General features: G+C 42.8%; 1 long non-coding RNA gene across 8 annotated transcripts in view; it reads right to left on the bottom strand.

Moving 5' to 3' along the window:
• LOC109307520 overlaps positions 1-6,000 on the bottom strand; it is a 75,900-nt gene that overhangs the window by 12,943 nt on the left and 56,957 nt on the right. For 5 of the 8 annotated variants that reach the window (XR_002100281.1, XR_002100283.1, XR_002100280.1 and 2 more), the window contains one exon: positions 1,809-4,011. This is a non-coding gene — a long non-coding RNA (uncharacterized LOC109307520). The remainder of the gene's footprint in view (positions 1-1,808; positions 4,012-6,000) is intronic. The other 3 variants (XR_002100282.1, XR_002100286.1, XR_002100285.1) reach the window with 3 other exon arrangements.

Below are 6,000 nucleotides of genomic sequence, written 5' to 3'. Positions count from 1 at the left end.
TCACCTTGCTGGGGTTGTTTGACCCCAGTACTCTTTCCTGCCATGGCAGGGGGTCAGACTTGATGATCTGCTCAGGTCCCTTCCGATCCTACTAACTCTGAAACTATGACCCCCAATCATTCCCCCAAGGTGGATGAAAACCTGATGGAATTTAATATGGAGAGATGAATCTATGGATGCAAGCCAGAGCTTTGTTCACTTTACCAGCTGTGACATCTCATTGGTGGCTCATGTTCATCTTGTGGTCAGTCATGACCCCCAAGTCCCTTTCAGCCATGGTGCTAGTAAGTGTAGCAGTGCCGAGCCTAGAAGTGTGATGTGGGGTTTTTTTCCCCTAAAGGTTGAGTACCTTGTATCGTTCCATATTGACTGTCATCAGGTTTTTATCCGCCCACTTTCTAAGCCTATCAAGGTCAGCCTGGATCATCAGCCTATGCTCGGGTATGGACACTCTACCCCGAAGTTTGGTGTCATCGGCTAACTTGGCCAGTCCGCTTCTGACATTGGTGTCCACATTGTTAATAAAGATGTTAAAGAGTATAGGTCCAAGGACAGAGCCTTGAGGGACACCACTGGTCATGGAGGGCCATGATGATTCACTTCAGTTGACTACCAATCTCTGGGTCTGACCTTGGAACCAATTCCCCAGCTATCAGACTGTGAAGCATCCAAGGCCACAGTTGGCCAATTTTTCCCTGAGGAGATCATAAGACATCAATCTCTTCTCCCTTGTCCAGGTGATATATCACCTGGTCATAGAAGGAAATGCGATTGGTCAGGCGAGACCAACCTGCAAGAAACCCATGCTGACTGCCCCTCAAGATGTTGCCATCAGCCAAGTTGTCTAGAATGGTCTCTTTAATAATTTTTTTCAAAGTCTTTCCAGGGATGGAAGTCAAGTTGATTGGCCTATAATTCCCCAGATCTACTTTCGTCCCTTTCTTGAAGATAGGCACCACATTGGCTTTCTTCCAATTTTTGGGTACTCCACCTGAGTACCACAAGTTCTTGAATATTTTTGCCAGACACTGGGCTATCAAATGCTCTCAAGAGTGTTTGAACCTCAGGGCAGATATTATACTGTGTCTGCTTAAATTATTTCCACCACTTTGGTGGCTGCCGTCCTGGATGTTGTTGTTCTTAAAATATATTTCCTGTATAGATGTGATCATCGTCAGCTGATAAACCTGACTGGATGACACTGTGACAATTATGCATAAAATGCTTCCTAAAGGAACAGACCCAAGCATAATATCTGTTCATCTACCACTGTTACCCAGATATTTTGTACCACGCCTGTTCCTTTGGTACCTAGAGTAGGTTTCACAGTATCCATTCATGTGTTCCTACCTATTGGTGTGTAGGTGAATCATTACACACAGAAGTATCCTTGGTCTGAATGAACTGCGCTTGCATTTACTGATGGTTTTATCTGCCACAGAAATAATATTTAATGACAATACCGGACTGAGAATTTGCTGTTTGTTTGGGGATGTTGCAACTGCAAATACAATGTGTGGCCTTTTGCAAAGCACTATATTCAATGCAAATAATATTTAACACCCCCACCCTCCAAACTTTATTCTGCCGCCTCTGACCAACTGCAACAGGATGCCAGTGGGGGAGAGAAAAAACATCTTGCCCCCAGGGCTATTAATTATTTATACACCCCCGTGCCTAGATAAACTATCCCTTGAAAGAGTAGGACAAAAATAATTCTGCAATGTGGAAACAAACTACCTATTTAAAGTGATTTTACGCCTGAATGGCCTCATTATGAAAACAGTCTGCATGCAATAACGTTTTACCTTTTTGTACATTATCCAATGAACTGCTTTTTGTCACTCTCACCAGTTCTGCGCTTTCATGGAACCACCTTAGTAGAAGGCCACGGTGGTTACCTTAGAAACGTCTTCCTTCCTGGATGTTGACCCACAGTGGTTGAGGCAGCTAAAACCCAGGAGAGGCCTTGTTTAAACAGGAAAGAGCAGACAGTTTAATGGCTAGCTTTGCAGCTCTATTCCTCCACAGTTTACAGTAGTTGGGAGCAATAAAAATAATAATGAATGTTTCTTTCTTTTACAGCAAATGTTGCGTTGCTGTTTTCACCCACGCACGTTTGCAGCAGATGCAGCACTTGCAGCTTCGCAATCTATTGTCAAGCTGCTCCAGAAACAATGCAGCTCCCTTGCTGCTACAGGAGGAAATATTTCCCATATGTAAACAGGCTTTGTCCTTTGAACCAAATCCACGTGCTGAAGCTAATAGGTTCATTAATAAGTGACTAGCACAAGGGAGGCAGTCTGAGAATCCATAAATAATGCCACTTACCACGCTCATACGTTAGCGCTATGAAATGCCTGTGCAAAAAGAAAGGGCTAGTGTGTGGGCTTGTATGAGGCAGAGAGACCTGGAGGAACAAAAATCCCCATCAGGACAGACATCTATCAGAAGGCACCCTTCTATCCACAGCCCCAGGTTGCATTCAAATGCAGTTAATAAGCCCTGGTTCCTAATGGGCTGATAGCCACATTACAAAAGGATCTTAGTGGCTGAAATTACTTGGCCTTCTTCTTGGTAATGCTAATGGAAACACAAATGTGGTACTCTTCCCAGCTTTGCCCACAGAATCATTTCCACCCAGGAGAGTGGTCAAAATGAGATGCCAGCAGGGCAGATGGTGCAGATTTTTTCAAATGCAGCTACATGAGCTTTCTGAGCTCCCTTGTACTCCTTGAGTTGGCTGCACCAGGAGTGCAGCTTGCTTATTCCCAAGGGTGGTGCTATGGTCCTGGGGCCTGATTTTCTCCCGCAAACGTTTGAAGGTATCTTCCAAATGCTTTGTAACCGTGGCACTAGGGGACACCACCCATTGGAAATTATATAGTTCTCCCTCTCCTCTCTCAGCTGAGGAGTGAAAGAGTTAATAAGGACAAGATGTTAAAATCACGGTAAGCGATGGAGAAAGTTCACACCTCTCAGAGGTATTGTTCCAGGCTGCTGTCAGATTTGTCTCTGCATCCCTTCCACTTGGTTCACATTTTTGAGGTTTTCTTCATAGCCATAACAGCCAGAGACTTCAGTGTTTTTAATTGAAAGCTGAGATGCTGAAGAATAACATCGCTTCCTTCGAAAGGCGCCAGTGAAAGGCACCGCCTTGTGCCAGCTCCTTGAATCCCCACTGAAGCATGTTGAGGAGATGGGGGGGAAGGAAGAGTTTGCACTAGTCTTATGATAAAACTAGCGCATGGGTACATAGCACACACTCTTATCTGTGTTGGTACCTGTTGTTTTGTCAATAATTTTGTGGGTAAATCTGCTCATTTGCCACAATTCATAATTGAGTTACATAGAAACAAATAGGAACAAAACGAAGAGTGGCAATTAAAAAAAAAAAAAGGCCATTAGGAATTTCTCTCTTAATGCATTGAAGAGTTTAAGATTCACAACATGGAATTTTTTTTTAAGCCACACGTGAAATGAGACATAGAAACTTAATTTGTAGGACCTCCCAAGCCAAAGAATTACATATACAAATGTAAAACCTAAACCTTAATGAAGTGCAGGGAAGAACGGGGCAGCTGACCTAGGCCGGAGAGAGTTATGAGCTACACGAAGAGACTGGAGGCTCTTAATGCTTGCAACTTAAAAACCTTAAAATAGCTGGGGAGAGTAATTGGGATGTGTCTAAGTTTTAAATGGTGTAGATAACATCAGTAAGAGTTATTGCTGTTAGCCCTAAAAGATCATGGCCGAGGTGGAAGCAAGGGAAGCTGGTGAAAACAAATGCAGGGGCTAAGCATTAGGCAGCCCTTTTCCCATCAAAGGATAAGAGACGTGAGGGGTGACCTGCAGCGCCAGGCACAGTCATGAAGGCAGAGACACTGAGGTCATATCAGAAACAATTTGACTCCTGAGGAAAGCCGAGTACTCGCTACGGGTGAGTTGCAGTGGGCTCAACTGCTTTCATTCCTTTGCAGGCATCGCTCAAGTTCGAGTCATTTAACATTGCTAATGAAACAAAAACAGACAACGTTTAATGCTGACATGCAAGAGTCAAGTAGACTCCCGGTGACATGTATAAATTAACAGGCAGACAATTGCTCCAGAGAGCAATGGCAAACGAGTGTGTAGTAGTCGTTCCAAAGCACTCCAGCCAGAAACTTTGGCCGGTGATTACAGAATATACAGGTTTTTACTGAAACCAATGTAAAAGTGTGATGGCTTTAATCCCAGCTGAGGTAACATCTGTAACTCAGCAGTTTACAGCCTTCAAGTAATAAAACAATCCCAGTTTGTTTTATTGTGCGGCACTTAAGTCATCTTTCACTCGACTAAGAAGATGCCAAGTGAGGGCTTTAAATGATCTTTTTATGTGAGCAAAATTGCTCTTGGCTTGGCTGTATGGTCTTTTGCCCTGGATTTTGTGGGGCATTGTGTTCTTTTGAGAGCAACCAGCTGCTTCCTGGGCAAATATCTCTTGCTAAATGACCATGTACCGATACAAATGTGTTTGATTAATAATAGAGGAAATGGACATTATTTGTATCAGTTATTGAAGCAGAAACCATAGAAATCTCTAAAGATAGTCACGCTTTGCTGCACTGAAAACTTTCACAGATGAGTACCTCAAAGGAACAAACCCCAATGGCCACAATTTTAAAAAGCAGGAGCCTAGCACCACGCTGAAAACTTCATTTTTAGGCTTTGTATAACCAGCTGATACTTTAAAGGGCTGGCCACCTTAAAACTCCCTTGAAGTTTAGTAGGGGCCACTTCTGAATGTCAAGTTATTACCCAGCATGAATAAGAGTTACAGATTCTAAGAATATAACTGAATCCTTAATCCTTTACTTGCAAAATATTGTTGCTTTTGCTCCCTAGAGCTGATGAGTCTCTGTGTGTTCATTCCTTAGGAAGAGAGTCAACGCAACGCCAATGGGCAGCAATGCCATTACTCTTTGTGGCAGGCAAAGTACTTTGGGTAGATGTAATATCTTTGATTAGACCAGCTGAGTAGTTGGGAAAAAGTTCTTAGCAAGCTTTCGGGGGCAGTCACCCTTGGTCAGAAATAGGGAGTCTCCGCTGGTCTGAGACCCCAAGGAATGAGAGAAGCTAAAAGTGTGGTAGGATGTCAGTGAAAATGTAAATAGGTAAGCAAGACAAAAGGTAAAGCAGGGAACCCAGCCCCCATTACTCTATGTGTTAACCTAAAAAGAAGCTCCACTGTCACTATTAAAATTTAGGCATGTACCCCTTGACAAAGCACCGCTTAACCCCACTTGAAAACCACTGCTTTAGAACTAACCGAGTAGGGAGGGGCATATAGAAAGTTTGAATGACACGTGCCAAATACTACACAATACAGTGAGAACACCTTTACATCTACCTTTTGCCATGCCTATTCCTGTCTTCTAATTTTTTAGTACTATCTAATATCTATTTCTGCTGTGTAGACCAGGTGTTACGGCAAAAACGTGAGGTTTTTTCGTTATGTACATTTCAGTGATACCTTTGAAATTTGTCAGTCAAGTTATCCCAACAGCGGCTCTGGTCTCTGCCTAAGATCTCTAAGTCAAGCCAAGCCAAGAAACCACACAATGAGATGTCATACTAGAAGTGTCTCGGCCTTCCATAGCCCTGCTGAGAATCTTCCGTACGTCTAGTGAGAATATTTGGCAGCTAGTGTTCAAGCTTCAATTTTATAATATCCTTTACTATATACTTAATAGCTCCAATATTTTTAAACCTTTCCCATGGGCACACTCCAAAATGGACATGCTTCAAAATGGAAGCGTTTGCAGAAGTATGGGTCGAGGGCTAACATTCATCTTCGGCTATTCTAAACATAGCAAAATATATTTCAAACTGGTAGAAGCTTTCAGATAGAAGAAACGTTGAAGTATGGTCACTCTGCATTGGCCTAAGCTTCTAAAAGATGGCTGTTTTTTTAGTTTTATGGGAAAAAGTATAGCAATAATGTTGTTTACAGTGAGGAAA

This window comes from Crocodylus porosus, unplaced genomic scaffold (genome assembly GCF_001723895.1).
Source record: "Crocodylus porosus isolate Cpor-Errol unplaced genomic scaffold, CroPor_comp1, whole genome shotgun sequence".
NCBI lineage: Eukaryota > Metazoa > Chordata > Crocodylia > Crocodylidae > Crocodylus > Crocodylus porosus.
The sequence above is the reverse complement of the archived record's forward strand: the minus strand, read 5'-3'. Positions and strand labels throughout refer to the sequence as shown.